We start from the raw sequence: 17,482 nt of genomic DNA, 5'->3' as shown, positions 1-17,482 counted from the left end.
AATGAAAATATTCGTCTCCACCCTGATCTATTTAATGGCTGAGATACAACATTCGACGAATACTTATCTCTTAGCTGATCTGCAACGCTTCTGACATCAGCAAGGCAGAGCTTGCAGCTCCGGCTAACATCCCTATAGGACTTTCCTTCTTTCATGCAAAACACGGCGGCACAGTCGTGCTGCTAAGAAACCGCTCTTGGAATTAATTGGAGTTAATCCGGAGTTGATCTGTTAATGAAGGCAAAAAATGCGCTTAGCAATTGTGAAGCTCTCCGCAGAGTTCTTTGCCGCCTGTTTGCTTTTCATGGACATTCTGGACATGTTCTGGACATTAATTTCGTAAAAATCGACTCCAGTAACGCTCCAGCTGCGTTGCTACCCAGTAACTCAGTGTGAAAACCATTGCTGAACGAAGAGTAAAAGAAACCCGATCAGGTCCGGAATGCTTCGTCACTCGCCGACACAAAAGGAATTTAAACCCTTTCGCTCGTTTTCTTCGTGGATCATTTTTTATTCCACACCCCGTTTCACATGCCCTCTTCTTTTTATTCTATTCCTCATTTCCGCTGTGTTGATGTTGATGTTAGCGAAAAAATACAAGGATTTGTGAATTCGTTCCTCCGATGTGTTGTTTGGTATGCCAGAAGCGATTGAGATGAAGACGCGGTTGAATGTATTACGTTCGGAAGACGGCTTGCGTGAGAAAAGAACAAAGCGCGCGTGCTCTGATTGATTGATTGGCAAAAGAAAAAAGAAGAGCTCGTGAAGGTGGTACGTGTGTTTTCAAACCATGCAGAATCTCCGTCTATCGCGTTATCTTTCGCCTCCCGAGATCACTGCGTTATAGTCTGTATTTGTACCTCCAGCTGTCGTACTAAGCACAGATATGCGCTCTTTGTAATCGTTAGTGTCCTACAACTACTGTGGTGGTGACTTTCGATTGGTCAACGTGCAACCACAACCGATTATTTCAAAGGCAACGCGCAATCATATTCCAACACTAGAAACAACACGGACTTCCCACGGAGTCTGATCTCTGATAGCTTTACATTGTTTTTGCTTCAATAGCCGACCTCCTCTAATCGATCTCTAATCGATGGTCGTCTCGTTTCGGCGACGTACGTGATCCAGCAGCTGAGAAAGATTGCGGACATTGCTCACAATCGCGCCAATTAGGGCCAAGAAGGGGATGGCTACCGATCAATCAGTTGCGCGACAAAAATAAAAGAACATTGCGTCATGGCATTCCTGGCACGTCCCATGACGCTGCTGGCGATTCATAGGGCGACAGTAACTCCTTAAGGTTGTTTGTGGGGCGAGGAAAGGGAGTCGACAAAGAAATGTCTGACACGTAGAGTGTTTCAGTTCTTGTTCGTTTCTGCTCCCGAAGAGACCCAGAGGCTGAACGATATGTTAACGTGGTTACTGAAACGACCTACGTTTGTGAAGCTGGGTTGGTGCGATAAGAAAATAGAGAGTTGTAGTACTGCGTACGGGGGGCGATCGCTTTGCGCACGCAAGGAAATAGCGGGTGCACGCTCCGCATGCGCAGACTATGACTATGCAAACTGCGTGTGCGCAAAGCGATTGCGTACGCTATAACTAAAACTCATTTCTGCTTATATAGGTACGTATACGACTAAAGCGCTGTAATGTGTTGTAAACGGTATTTCTGTTTTATTATTTTTTTCCTTAAGTCGACATATTGAACCTATTTGGAGGGTATAGCTGCATCTTTCTTCGAGAAATGCGAAGAGACTCTTTCTTTTCCTACACAGAATCTACTTTCTGTAAACCATGTCACATGATCACTCTAGAATCGCCAATTGTTGTCAGGAACCTCTGGTCATTTAACGTTTTCTTTCAGTATTGGGACCGTACCCACCAATCGACGAGGCTAAAACAACAAAAATCATATAGGTGTATTTGGCAAGACAAGTATGATCGCTATAGGAAGAACAACAAATCGACCTCTCCTGTATCGCGATCTAGTAGAACGCATTACTACAAAAGCCCTGCCGCGCTGTTCTATTACGTCCGGAAAGTACGTCGTTTCCTTTTAAGCTCCATTGCTTTTTCGTCTGGGGATACTCCGCAGCAACGACCGGTGATGTCCCGTTTATTCCGACTGCTCCGTACCCCGTTTCCAACCACCCGTGTAAATTATTTCCAGATAAACGAGGACGGCACACATCCTATAACTAGAGTGCTTTCGTAAGTCAGTGCGTTCGTTCGCGATATGTACTCAGGATAGGTAAGTGATTTACCAGATGCAGATGTTAGTGCACGTTTCTGCTTCTACTTATTGCATCATTGTACCCACTGCCTGAAAAAGCAACACGTCCCTTTGAAGGCAACTTGTGAGCGGTACCATTTGGTGCATCTGACGTTTCTTGACGTTTTTTATGCCCATGTGATGTCGAGTATTGCCCTGTCGGTCGTAAGATTCAGTAGCTGAGGTTTTACATGAGTGTAGGTTCACAAAAACAACTCGTACTTACCCCCATATCATAGTCATCATGTATCTCTCTCTCTCTCTCGTACTTACTCGAATATAAGTTGGCCCCAGTTTTTTACACTTCGACGACACAAGCAACAGCTTCTTCAGACGATGTTGCAGAGAGTTCATAGTTGCCGGCTCAGTTCTTGTTGTCGGCTACGCACTTTATTCACGGTCGTAGGCCAATATCGCTTGATGTCGTCATAAGGGAATTACGAAATTTTTAAATTATATATATAGATATTTTAAAAACATCGACTTACATTCGAATATATACAGTAGTTGCATTCTTCGCGAACGTCATGTCATCCACAGTCTCATGCTTCGTCGAAGCCCTCTACCAATTAACTCTGCGCTTTCATTATCCAACCATCACAAGCAAACACATCCGTCAGGTGTTCTCGCTTTCTAAAGGTAACCCCTCATCGTCGCTCGACTCAGCATAACGCGCAGATGTCACGAACACACTTTTCATATCGCTTCCTTTAGCCTTGGTTCATTCGACCGATGGCGTACTTCGAAAAACTTCCAGGCACTGGCGCGAACACAAAAGGAAAATTCATCCCGAACTTTCCTTCCTCCTCGCCACGGTGATGTCCCCCTCTCCCTTCTTGCATGCCTGCCTGCTTGTTCATGGTGCTTCTTGCCGTGTATTGACACCAGCGACATTCCTCAGAATATTCCCGCGGAAGATGCGAAGAACCTCAGAGCTTTCTGCAGTCGCGTAGCCGCGAGCGCTCGAAGCCATGTCTTCGTAGATGTAATCGTGTTCCGCTAGCCGTATAGGGAATATCCTGCGGGATATTCCTTAGCAGACGACAGTAAAAGACGCAGACGGTGTAGTCTGCTAAGTTTGCAGAAAGCTATTAGCGATATTCCGGCACAGTGCGAATGCTCAACATAGCACGCGATGGAACTTCTGCCCCATGAGCAGATTCTATTTTATTTTTTGTTTTTGTACCACGGGAATATTCCATGGGGATGTCGCACTGTTAATCGAATAAGCTGGTCCGGAGGTCTGGGACGGATTTTACGAAGGATGTCCCCGCGCCTATTAAATCTCGTTACAGCTTGGCATGTTCGGCAAGACGGAGCTTAGTCTAGTCCCCCTCGCACGCTTCTCACCTTGTCAATCGATGTAATGCTTTGTGACGGGCATGGAACCCCCTCTCTCACCCTTTCTGTGCACCATCACGTGGAAGTGCCGTTGGCTGAGCTATCCTGCTGCAAAGTGGCAGATTCCATTTCTAGGGTGTGTGTAGGGAGATATGTTAAGAAAAAAAGAAAGGAAAGGATAGCCAGGCAAAGAGCAGCCGGCCTCATACTAAAAAAAGGAAAAGAAGACAAAAGGAAAGAAGGAAGGAAAGAGAGAAAGACGGAAAGCGACACTATAACAACGTCACATGCGTTTCTAGGGAAATGGGCTGTACCTTACCCCGCAGTTTTTTATTATTTTTTTTACCGAAGTCGATAGCATCGCAGATGAAGGATCTGGACCAGCTTTAAGAAGGCATGGCCACGAAAGTTGTTTGCGCCTTGTGGGTGGAGGATAGATTGCAGTTGGTACTCTAGTTTCTTAAGACGTTACGTTTATTTAATTGCTTGTTGACCAAAATATTGTCGCGGCTGCACTGCCACCATGATTTCCGAATGTCCAAAGACTGTTTTTTTTTCTTCTTTTTCCTATATTTTCCATCCGTTGGAAATGAGCAGCCTTTTGGAATAACAAAAAAGAGGCTGGCTTGGTTTGGTGAATGGAAAAAATAAAACTGAGATTGTGAACAACAACAGAAACACGTGTCATCGCACGACATGAAACCATCTTCACAATGTATTATTGTATACTACATACCCGTGTGCGTGAAATGATGGAAAAAATCGAGTCCTTCAGCTTGCCATAATTCGCGCGCGGCAGTGCATTTTATTGAAGTATGCAGAGCAGAACTCCGTTATGGGCGACCAACATTTTCGCATCCCTCTCTCGTACGACACTTTTTTTTTTCTCCCTCCGTACTTTCGGTTGAAGGGTCTTGAATGTCTGTTGCTCGTAATTCAAGCAAATAAGCACATAGCGAACGAACCATGCAAATTTTTTTTCCCGCGCTTCAGGCATGTAGGTACTTCGCGGAGCTGTGCCTTCTATACCGTGCTTTCGCCGTGCCCTGATTGACTGGATGACTGGGCTCGCGATACCGAATAGCTGTAACGTAATTTGTCCTCCAAGCGTGCGGGGTGGAAAAAGTAATGTGAGTTAGATTTTAGCCTCGCCACGCTGTGAGCTTGGTGCTGTAAGTTATCGAGTTATGCGCAATCATGCGTAGTGAGAGAGCTAGAGGTACTGGTGGAGGTGGAGAAGACAGGGTCCAATCGGAGGCTAGTATGCACAGCAACGTCACCGTATTTCATTATTAGACTATAAAATAGACTGAGTAATATAACTGCTGAGAAAAGTGTTGTGACCTCACCTATAAATCTCTGCTTGAATAAGCAAGTGATGCGAGAATAACGTCGCACAAACACTATGAGTGAGACGCGAGGTGGCTGCTTGAAAGATCTGACAGGTTTAATATTTCAACTGTATGCATGCCGTTTTCACCGCTTCCGGTTTGTTGCCAAAACGACATCCGGTTTCACAGCAAACGCGCTCTGCGCAAACAACTGTGCTAATTTATACAATTATCACTTCTGATTTGAGAAAGGAGAGGGTAGTATACGCCTTTTTGAGGCAATCCAAATTGCCACTGAATGGCGTACGCCTCCAGCTTTCAACAAATCAGGAAAACGAAAGATATGATTCTGCATGGCGGCTGGCTCCGAGCGTCCTTCGTCGCGGAAGGACCGGAAGTCTTCGTGGCACCGGAAGTTATGGCGGGGGCTTGTTTATGTTGACCCGAGAATGTCATATATTATGAATGGACTGTAGGTATGGATGTCCATGAATGGGCATACATGGGCTTTCTTATAATGAAAAGAGAACCCTCTGTAGCCACTGAACGTCCATCCGTTTTCTGTACGTTGTGTCTGCCCGTAAGTGTCAGCGTTTTTATTCGAAGATCAACTGTTACCAACGGGGATGAAGAAACGTCTTGTTACTGGATATCCGCTAAGCTACTAATGAGACCATGCTGCTCTTCAATATGCCTCAAAACGTTGAACGTTTCCCATCGTAGTTTCTTTCGTTTATATCTAACAGAAATAAGCCAGTTCTCGTATGGCGCGAAGGTAATTTGCGTGCATGCATATTGTTATCTCTTGCCAGAAATAGTTACTCATTGTCTAGATGTTTCATTTTCGTTCTTACGGCGCGCTCCATCTTTTTTTTTTATTCGTTTGTTCGTTTTAGTCCACGAAGACATACATTTAAGGCGGGGTCCCATAGCCTCGATTTGAGCAGCAGCAGCAGAGCTACAGCGACACGAGCGGTCCCATAGCACTGGGCGCTGCCGAGCTGCAGAAATTCCCTACTGCTCCCGTATCCGAATTTTTCGTTGCTGTGCTGCCCTGTTGCTCTGCAGCCTGGGCAGCCGGTCTCGCAAGCCAATCAGGAGGTTCGTTGGTATTGTTTTCATTCGACGGTATTTAGGGTTAGCAGGATGGTGACGGGTGAAGGTTTGTGTCCGGTTGTTTTGTGATTTGTTCCTCGAGAACTTACCACGCTTGTGATTACCAGTGGTTTGGAGTGAGTGTTCAACCATCGGTACCGCATGAAGTGCGCTTTCAGGACATAATTCAGTTTATTTATTTTACTATTTGCAGCTAATAAAGTGTTCGAGAAAACGTGTGTGAAACATGTTGTGCCATAGTTGCAGATAACATGTTCGCTTGTTTTCGGGTAAGTGCTTTATAAACCGTGACCTAATAACGTACAGGCAAATTACTTCCACGTCCATACTGCGTGAAAACCATGCCAACCACATTTCCTGTGGGGATCGACGACTTTCGAGCTAGGTTGTTGTAAATGAAACTGACCCTTGAAAAGGGTTCGGTAGAGATAGACAATGAACTCTTTACCTTATGAAAACAGGCAGAGACTAGTGATGACTAGCAGAAGAAGCATTTGTTTTCGTTAGACTGCTTTATTTCCCTAACAGCAACGTACGCATTTGACAGTCACAATAAATCAAAATATCAAATACTAGTAACGAGGCGATGTTTTGTACGACAAAATCCCGTAGAAATCTCCATACACCGGCAGCAGAGGCTGTTCTGCAAAGCAGTGCGAAAGAACGAACCTACGTTGAATGTCACGAGACTTCCTACATATCAACGAAGAGTCAATTAAGTATCATGAGTCTCAGACCACCACCACAATCATTTCACAGTCCACTTGTGAGGTACAGATCCATAATATATCCCACACACTTCAGCCTTTCACCTTGAAATGCATTCCTAAGTGTGTGTACTAAAAGGCTTAGCTACTGCGTACGCGTTCGGAATGTTCGAAACGTAAACAATGCCGTAGTTGCCAACACGTTTTGGACCTCTTACGCCGCTGCTGCCGCTAATTCAAAACGAAGCCATGGGATGCCTCTAGCAGCAGAGCCGCGGCTGCAGAAAACTGCTCTGCTGCCATGTTGCCGTGTTGCTGCTGCTGCACAGCTGCTGCTTTGCTGCTGCTGCTTGCATAAAGCTTTGGGACCCGGCCCTTACACTCTTAAAAATGAACGACATAACGGGTACAAAAGAGGCTCATCCTCCCGTTTCAAGAAATCAGGGGCGAGAACGCTGTCATAAGGTATGATGGTTTGCTAGGAGCGTGCTACGTGGTGAAGTTCATTTTCAAGAGTGTAGGTTATGCATGCTTAGATAAAATGCATCGTCAAAGTTAACTGCAGAGGGAAATAAAATGCGCAATTAGGAGGGCGCTATTCAAATTTCACGCACTGAAGCGTGTGCGGAGGAGTATATTCCATTTGCATGTACCTCAGTAACGTTCGTTGTGGTGTTCGTAAAGGCGTTTTCGTCGCATCGTGTGTCTTGCTGCGGCAGAGCACGCTTTACAGGAACAGCGCTCCATGCCAGGCTTCCTTTGGATGCGGTTTAGTAAGACTGGCACACTCGAAAAGCAGAACTTCACCGCATAGCACGCTCTGCGTCAACCGTGGCCACGGATGATACTCTTAAGAAATGAACTTCACCGCATAGCACGTTCCTAGCCAACCATCATCTCGAATGATATCGTTATCTGCCCTGATTGGTTGAAAACGGGAGGCGTACGCCTTTTTTGTGACACTTAAGCTGTTCATAATTGTCACAAAAAAGGCGTACGCCTCCCGTTTTCAACAAATCAGGGCAGATAACGATATCATTCGAGATGATGGTTGGCTAGGAGCGTGCTATGCGGTGAAGTTCATTTTTAAGAGTGTAGGGTTATCACTTCTGATTCGAAGAGAGGGGAGGGCGTACGCCTTTTTGTGTCAATTACCATATATCCAAATTGACAGAAAAGGGCGTACGCCCCCCTCTCTCTTCGAATCAGAAGCGGTAGCACTTCGTGGCAATTCTTGGCGCAGAGCGTGCTATGCGGTGAAGTTCAGTTTTTAGAACGTCGGTGAAGGCTATAGTCGTGACGACGCCCACTTCTGTGTGGCCAACAACGGCGAGCCGATCCTGCCCTTACATCCCCCCCCCCCTCAGTTTTTAGAGTGTTGTATACTCACTACGAAACTCAACCCTTTTGATAAATACGGGTGCGTGAGCAAACATCATGTGACACCCAGACGCTGGGCAAAACTCCGATCGCGCGGCTGATTACCTCTATGTGTTATCAGTACTTCTGCAGGCGTTATCAACAGTCATCAACAGTCATGCACCCCTCTGTCTGGTTCCTCAACAAAAAACGGTCCCTTTCAATGGTTGTATGTATCAAAGCCTTCCACGCCGTTCTGAGTGTAGCTTACTTGGGAGGCTCCTCATTAGTCAACAAGGCACGCTGTTAAGGCACTGATTCTAGGGCGGGGCAAATTACCTCTCACCCCGCCACTTGAAGCGCACAACCACATCAGTGAGCGCCGTAAGTGGTTCGTGGCACTGTCTTTCATGGCCAAAAACGTTCTACTACGATGTGCAGATAGCTCGCTTAGTAGAGCATGAGTAGTGCCCGTGGTGGGAAAAATAAAAACCTATGGGGCTGTTATAGTTGTGACAGACCGTTTAATATCGACGGTAATATACTAAGTGAAGTTTACACAAGTACCTCCTGCCACACCTTCCGCCCTTGTGTTATCGTTGTTATCGTAACTAACCATCCAGGGCTCGGAACCGGTTTGATGAATGGACATCGTAATTTCGACAACAAAAGCAATCTTTCGGGCGCTCATCGAACAGTAATTAAAGTAAATACTGACTTCATATCATTACAGAGGTCTAGCCTTCGTTACTTTTGCGCGAGAAAACACCAGTCATCATCACCATCATCATCATCATCAAATAACAGCTTCACTTAAGATGTCTACCTGATGGTAGACATCCTGGAGAGAGCAGTGGTATCAGTCAGAAACTGAATGTAGCCCGGTATGGAAATCACCCTCTCTGACGACAACAACAACTTTATTTTTAAGACGATGAGTGTGGGGAACTCGCACTGCAATTCCGAGTAAATGTCCACATTAGTGCGGTCGACAATATATAACAAACAACTGCAGCGTGCCATATCCTTCTATCACAGATAATGTTCATCGAGCCGCGGGCGAATGCAGGGGAAATGTGAAGCACAAATTATGGACGCTGAACGGAGCAAAGATAAAACATGGTGGCATAGTCACGATTGGGGGGAAAGTCCCGCCTGTGGCAGTTAGCCGATACATGTACTGCCACCTACCGGAAGCGGAAATGACGGCGCGATATGAGATTGGCAACGAGTGTGTGACGCTGCATGTGAATAAGGGGTCCAAACGGGTGGCTCATATGGGGTCGTTACGAAGAATAAATTTCGGTCGTCAGTTACGTTCCTTTTTTTTTTTATCGCACAAGGTTCCACTCATTTTTCTTCTTCTTGCTGAGCTTCTTGCTATTTGAGTTTTGATTTTTATATAGTGAATTACGAACCTCTCCTATTTCGTTCGTTGAGTTCGGATAGCTAGATCACTCGCTAGTCGTTCGAGAGAGAGAGAGGGAGAAGGTAGTCATGAACTGGCAAACTGACGTAGCAGATGCTTTTAGTCGTAGAATGTACGGCCATGTATGAAAGCTGTATTTAGAGTGACGATAAATGCATATGGAACGATTTCTATTTCGGCTAATTGTGCTATTGCAAAATCCCTTACGCATTGTCAGGGTGCTATATTATTGCTTATTGCTTTTTTATCGTCACAGCAAGATTTATCGTTGTAATGCAGCGGTTTATATGAGAGTCACGTGAAACCGGTCCAGTTGTATTTAGCCTACACTCTTAAAAATGAACTTCACTGCATAGCACGCTCCTAGCCAACCATCATCTCGAACGATATCGTTATCTGCCCTGATTTGTTGAAAACGGGAGGCGTACGCATTTTTTGTGACAATTATGAACAGCATAAGTGTCACAAAAAGGCGTACGCCTCCTGTTTTCTACAAATCGGGGCAGATAAGGATATCATTCGAGATGATGGTTGGCTAGGAGCGTGCTATGCGGTGAAGTTCATTTTTAAGAGTGTACATTCTTAGATATGTTGCGCCTAAAAGGTTGCAAAGTTCAACCTGCTGACTCACTCTCAAAACAGAACTTCACCGCGTAGTAAGTCGTCCGCCAACCATTGCCACGAATGATAGGGTTATCACTTCTGATTCGGTGAGCGACGGGGGCGTACACCTTTTTGTAGCAATTTGCATATATGGTTGCATATATATATGGTTTCTTTTACCACCCTTTTACACCCTTTAACAGACGCATATTGACCTAGGTGGTAGCCATAGAAGTTACCACCTTTTATGAATCCTAAAACCTCTTGCACATTTAACACTGCACTAAAAATACAAGCTTCACTGAAGCTCAAACACAAATGCGCGCATGCACGCTGCCTACGCCGCCACTTTCATCGTACGAACAGCATAAACCGCATTATCTAAACCGCGCTGTGGCAAGATATCCCACACTCTCAGAAAAAAGGGCGGAGCAGTTACACCTTTTAGGAGGTAATAGTTGTCGCATATGTTGTGCCTAAAAGGTTGCAAAGTTCTATCTGCTACCTAAGAACGATAGGGATACTGCTTCTGATTTGGTGAGTGAGGGGGCGTACGCCTTTTTGTAGCAATTTGGATATATGATAATTGATTTTACCACCCTTTTACACCCTTTATCAGAATCGCTATCGCAATCATATCGCTATGTTGATCTAGGTGGTAACTATAGAACTTACCACCATTCCACATTCTTTTTTCCTTAGAGTGCTGTCGCCAACCACGATCACGTTTGATCTGACGCACTGAACTAATTTGTCATATCATATATACTTTTTAGACCTGAGGAAGCTTAAACGTTCTATTAATGTGTGCTTTCGTGCGTGTCGTAAACAGGACAGTGAAGTCGTTTGTTATTTTTTTTTTTTTTAAAACAGGACAACGGGAGGCATTGAAAATCAATATGTGCTGTGCATGACATCATATCATATCGGATGAAGAATCCCGAACAGGAACCCTATTCCAGTCAACCTTACATCCATTGATTCACTGTCTCGAGAACTTGAGTAACCCTCCTTCGGTCTTCCTCATGATCGACTACATACGGTGGTGACAGATCTCTCGGTGTCGGCGTCAAGAACTGTGCAAACACATATTGCCTCCATTCCCCCTTACGACGTACTTTCTATGCAAGTTGATGGCTGTACGCACCAAGCGGTGGCATAGCAATCGGTGTATGCAGAAGGGATGGTGGATGGAGATGGAGGTGAATACAGCCTTCAGGGTTTGTGCGGAAATGTACCGAGCACCAATACTATTTATATCCTCTTCTGCGAGTTCTGCTTAAGTACGTGTATTATCGAATGAAGTCCATTCCGTGTCCCCAACGGTTGATTAACTAATGGCAGGTCAGGTCACAATAACTGAAAATTGAACATTGGAAATGACACTGGCCTGGTGTATGGTGATGCGCCAAGCGCACGGTGGTTTGTTTAGAAATGAACGTTGAGAATTCATTCGTGTCAGACCTTGGTTCCGGGAGACAAACTGGGATGATGGATTGATGCATATAAAAAGGAAAAGTGTATTGAAATTGTACTACGCAAGTGTACTTTATCAAATTAAATATCCTGAACAAAAAGAAAAAATTTGGATCCATTGATCTACTAGCCAAGTTTATTGTTACGTAATCTTCTTGCAAGGGGACGCCAGATTGCAACGCCTTAGAAGACTTTTGAGATGAAGTAATTCGAATCCTTCTCTAAATATTCGTGGGACCTCTTTTTTTTTCACACAAAGTATTGGATGTAACGCTGGTTATACGTATTTTCTACGCAGTGAAGCAGACTTCCCCGAATGGCTGCTGGCGCCTGTATTTGGTTTTGTGCAACAAGTAACGGAGCAACGACAATCCATTCTTCCTGGACACGTAAGTTTACATTTGTTCAGATGTCAGTTTGAAATACAAACCTGACTGCAAAAACCCATAGGGAGACTCCTCTTCGTCAACTCACATGAATTGAGGTGAGGTACGATACCGCTAGCCGGAGAAGGAGGTAGTTGAAGGATGATAAAGCAAGAGTGGGAAAGGAAATGTGATATGGAGCGAAGATTGATCGTCCTGCAGAGGACGATGGTCTTCCTCTACACGAGTCCTGACCGGAGATGATGGAATGTCCCAGCGGGCAGATGATCGTGGCCTCACGCTATAGGACGGTGCCGGTAGAACTGACGAGCCAGCGCAGTAGCGCTGGCTCATCGGTGGCCACCACAGTACTCCCCCCCCCAGACGCGGCGACAAGGGGCATGGCGCAGGAATGTGCGGTCACTTCGTGGCCGCTGGTTGGCCACGAGTACCGGAGCGTCGAGGAAGGTGGCGAAGGCAGGCAGGGCGTGGGCGGTGGGGGCGACGTGAGCCGTAGTCACACGCGTGTTGCCGAACTGACGCGTCGTCAGGGCTAGTGACCAGGCGGCTTGGCGATGCGGTAAGGGAGCGCGTTGCTCGACCAGGTGCCGCTGGTAGATCCGGGGAGTACTGTGACGATGTACGTGGAGGCCCGGCGAAGCGTGAGGGACCACGGTGTATCGCGACCGGTGCGGGGCGTCGAAGCCGGGTCAAAGCAAGAAGACGGTGACCTCCTATTACGACCCCCTGTGGAACGACGTGCTCGGAGGCACACGAGTTATGCCGTATAGCGCCATCGACTGCTGTCTGCATACTGGGTTTGGTGGTTGTGAGGTGGGCCGAATTGATGCCTAATGGTGGCGGTGATTGTCGAAATTTGGGCTGGTAAGAGACCGAATTACACCGAACGTGGTGTTCTTTGGTTGGGTCACCAAATGTAGAGGACGATGGTGTTTCTCTACAGGAGTCCTGACCGGCGATGATGGAACGTGCCAGCGGGCAGATGATCGTGGCGTGATGGTGCCGGTAGAACTGACGAGACAGTGCAGTAGCGCGTGGCAGCACGGGCACATCGCCGTCATCATCGGTTTTCAACAATACTCCTTAGGGTTAGTGCTCCTGGCGCCGTAGCGAAGTTGGCGCAGTAGGCAAAGGGTACGCAAAGCGGGACCACAAACAACCAATACTCATTACTGCCAAGCCAACATAAAATGACGCCGTTGCTGTGAGGAGGCACAGCAGCTATAACAAATACACTGATGATAATGAATGGGGAAACTCGCCCCCTTGGGCTGTGGCCCACAACCCCAATGCCGACGGGACTGCACGAGATGTAAAATGACAATGAACACGAGGGAAAAATGTGCACAAGATATGGCTTGCCATATAGTGGGTTTCGGGCGTGACCTCTTTCTGTTGTTGTAGAGCGTACCCCTGAACATCAGTATAATTCAGTAAATTGAATTTTGAGAAAAGAACATTTAAGCATCGTTGTCGCAAAGGGCATTATTTACACAAGCAATTATTATTATTTACACAGCTTGCTTGCCTCCTCCTTCTGTGTTCATTAAATTTCTGCAGTTTTTGTCAATATCGGCATTTTCAAAAGTGACCTGAGGCTCTATTCAACTTCTGTTATGTTTTGTAATAGTTAGCGACACGATACCCTTCTCTGCGATTACAATCAGAACAAACGAAAAAATGTAATTGAGAAGCCTCGCCATAAGCGTCAGTGTTATAACCGTCTTCCAACCGTTTCATCACCGCCCATCGCAATCGATTTGCACGGGTACTTCTCAACACGGGTATGTCTCCTATATTGGGAGCCTCAGAACGCTGAACCGCACCGCTATCGCCTGAAATCCGAGAACTATGAGCATTTTCGTAACCGTACACAATGGAAATCCAATTTAGCTCCCACCTTCTTTCCAAGCAATCCACGTTTTCACGAAGTGTGTATTGTTTCTTTTCTTTCTCCAGTCGTTTCAAAGAGAGCGAACGGAAAGCGAGAAACCAAATTATTCGGTAACAAACCCTTCTCGCTCAACCACGCTCGGTCGCAATGCGTATGAGCGAACTTTTTCTAGCCCTGTAGTACCCCGCAGAGTCTTGTCTTCGCGCTATATTTAGTGAGGAGCCCTTAATTTTCCTGGGTTTTCCCAGATTTTTCCCAATTTTTGGGGTTTTCCCTGGGTTTTCCGAAGACTTTCCAGACGAATGTCGGCACAGTTCCCCCTGAAGTCGGCCCAGGACGCATACTAGCCACTCCTGTCCCCCACTCCTTCCTGCTGTCCTCTCTCCATCTGTCCACGTCTGTACGCCGCTCATAGCCACAGTTGCTTCGCGGCGCTAACACGGAATTAAAAAAATAAAAATAAGAAGGTGTAGAAATGAACGTTCGTTCATGAACGTGTTGATAACCTTGCGCTGCGTGTACTTTAATGGTGAGAGAGAAAGAATGAGGTGTAGAAATGAACGTTCGTTCACGAACTTGTTGATAACTTTGTGCTGCGTGTACTTTAATGGTCAGAGAGAAAGAATGAGGTGTAGAAATGAACGTTCGTTCATGAACGTATTGATAACCTTGCGCTGCGTGTACTTTAATGGTGAGAGAGAAAGAATAAGGTGTAGAAATGAACGTTCGTTCACTGTGAACGTGGTGATAACCTTGCGCGAACGGGAAATCTGCCGATGGAAGTGATATATTTCCCTCGGAGAAGTGAATGTGTGAAGTTAATCGTTCACGTTCACATCACCACGTATAGGTGGTGCTGCCTCGAAACCCTGTATCTGGTCCATCTGGTTGTTGTCTGGTTGTTCCATAGGTTCTGGTTTTGCTTCGTCTCTAGGCAGCGCCACCTATACGTCGTGATGTGAGCGTGAAGCAGAGAGAGGAAAACATGGCGGTTTTCAGGCGGTGTAAGCCATAGAAAATGCATGGGGTGAGAATTTGCTTGGTCTCTAACTTTTCTTCTACAAAATGATACCGTTTGAAAAAAGAAAAGAAAAATATTGATAAAACTTCAGACCAATGACTATAAGTGTGCAAAGTTTGAAGTGCCAGAGAAGTCCCCTTCTATTTTTACGACGCGATCGAAATGTGTAACCTTTGCTAAATTCACCCTGTATATCTCGATTCAATAACAACAACAACAACAAATAAATCATGACTATGGCCTGGCTCGATTCAAATGAGCTGTTACGGCTATTGAGCCAACGAGCTTTCCTTTATGGTGGTGAGTGGTTTGGGCAACAGCCTTCGTCGACGCTGTGTTCTTTTCGGCCATACTGTTCCACAGAAAAGTGCCGCACACGCCAAGGTTTCGTACCTTCTTATAAGACTGTTTCCCTAACTTTGAACACCAGAACCCACGATATCGTTGTTCAGATTTTTCCGGTACACTCTTGTACATGCACTGGCACGCGAAACAAAGTTTCTTTCAAAATATTTCGAAGCAATCGCGCCACTTGTGATTTCACCAAACCAAACTTTCTTCCAAACTAATTTCTACGACATTATGCTATAGAACTCTGGCGAAAACCCGTACACGTTACGCTATTTAACGTGCCAAATGTGCGCCATATTGAAAAATGCTCGGATATTAAGGGCCGAGTCTCGCGTTTCTTTCCAGTTGAATAGACTTCTCCACCATGCTGAAATTATTCCCCATCGCATACTTAATGCTTCCTCGAGCGACTGAGCGGAAGCCTTCGCTGGATGTGGTCTCTTAGAGAGTGTCTCTAAACGCGAGGGAACGTTGTTTAAAGATATGGAAATGCGATACCGTGCTAGGGAGCTGTTCTGAGCATGTGTGCTTGCAGGACGCAATTAATGGTTCTGGGCTTTTTCTCCGCGAGGGCTAACCTTCGAGGGAGAAAAACATGAGGTGGAATGAGTTAGATGAGCAGCAAACGCGGCACTCAAAGAGAAAGGGATGGAATATTAAGACAGTGTTTTTGCTGTAGATAATCCTTATACGTTCAAATATGTTATTTAAGAATAGGACAGCGGTCTTGGAAAGAACGGAGCGCAATGATTGATTCGCAAACGTAGAAGTGAGGTCAAACATAATGATGAGCGCGTCTTAATCATAATCTTGATATTTTTAATCCAATCCAATCCAGTGATCGGCACATAGCGATGCAGGTACTGAGCATGTCAAGGGGGTAGAGGTAGAGCGTAAACATATTCTGTTCACGGGTTGCAATAATGAGTAAAAAATTGTATGTTGGTTTCCTATAACGTAATTGTGGTGTGCACTCCAAGCGTGCTGAAATATGCCAATGTGCTTATTAGAAATTAAAGATACACAAACATTGAACTATAGGGTAAAAAGTAAATAGCCCTTAGCTAAGTCAATTGCGAGCTAAAATATAAATTACGAAAGCAATGAGAGCAATGCATCGATGATTGTTTCGTGTGACTGGAAACTTCAGGCCTCTATAATATGATTTGACTCCGTGTGTGCTCAACGGGCTATACGCAAATACGTAAAACATGCACGACAGCAAATTTTCGCTCTCGCGCTTTCTTACAGCCTGTACCTATAAACTGAGGATAGCGAGCCGCATCGGCAAATGATAAAGGATAAAGGATAAAGCGTTATTTTCCTACCACATCGCCGCTTGCAGTTCATATTTAGATAAATTTAGATAAAACGCTTAAAGAGCCCGAGATGTCCAGGAATGCGACGCTATAGGCATTGTGAAAAAGTCATAGCCGATTGGACTTTCTGCGCCAATGTCCCGTGACAGTTCAGACGTAGATTCGCTCATACTTTACATCAGTAAAGTTATTGTTGTAGATTGAAACTTTATTGATTATATTATTTGTTATTATTATACGTTACAGATTTGTTTTTTTTTTAAATAAAATACTCGTTAGTCACTTCCTAGCTATGGCGTGCTGGTTCGTTCAACTACGTTAAACTTATTGTGTAATACGAATGCCTATATACTCGGGAAGCATTGATTTTTTACAACTCAGTGTTAGCATGAACAAGTTTAGCATGAATGACAACATACCGCGCGTGTCGTCCATTCCTGACTTCACAATGTTTCACACCGCATTATAGCCTCCTGTAGCAAGAAATTAGGCAAGAAAGAAAATCAAGAATACTCAAAGCGGATGTTTCGCACATGCAGTCAACGCAAATGCTCCCCTCATCATCTATAGTTGTCCGACCCGCTCCGAAAAAAAAAAAAAACACACACAAAAAAACGAATGCCTCTCAACGAGCCAGCAGTCCCATTCCTCTGAACGCATTGTTCATGGTAGGGTGGGGCTAACCAAAGAGGAATTACGACCAGCGCGATTTTTCTTGTTTAAAAAAGAAAGTGTCTCAATGAGCGGCTGCTACATTCTTTCCACTGCTGTCGTTATCCCCTGCGCGAAGCTATTTCTCAAGCCGTCGCCCAGGCCTTTCATCTCGTGCGGCTATCGGCACACCGACCGAGAGGTCGCTAGCGTCCTTGTTTTG

General features: G+C 45.4%; 1 long non-coding RNA gene across 1 annotated transcript in view; it reads left to right on the top strand.

Annotated features, from left to right (window-relative positions):
* The window catches only part of LOC135367899 (uncharacterized), a 195,888-nt gene that overhangs the window by 37,716 nt on the left and 140,690 nt on the right, over window positions 1-17,482 (top strand). The window contains exon 2 of the long non-coding RNA XR_010414573.1: window positions 11,936-12,026. This is a non-coding gene — a long non-coding RNA (uncharacterized LOC135367899). The remainder of the gene's footprint in view (window positions 1-11,935; window positions 12,027-17,482) is intronic.

This window comes from Ornithodoros turicata, chromosome 9 (assembly GCF_037126465.1).
Source record: "Ornithodoros turicata isolate Travis chromosome 9, ASM3712646v1, whole genome shotgun sequence".
NCBI classification, from domain to species: Eukaryota; Metazoa; Arthropoda; class Arachnida; order Ixodida; family Argasidae; genus Ornithodoros; species Ornithodoros turicata.
This window is presented reverse-complemented; position numbering and strand designations above follow the sequence as displayed.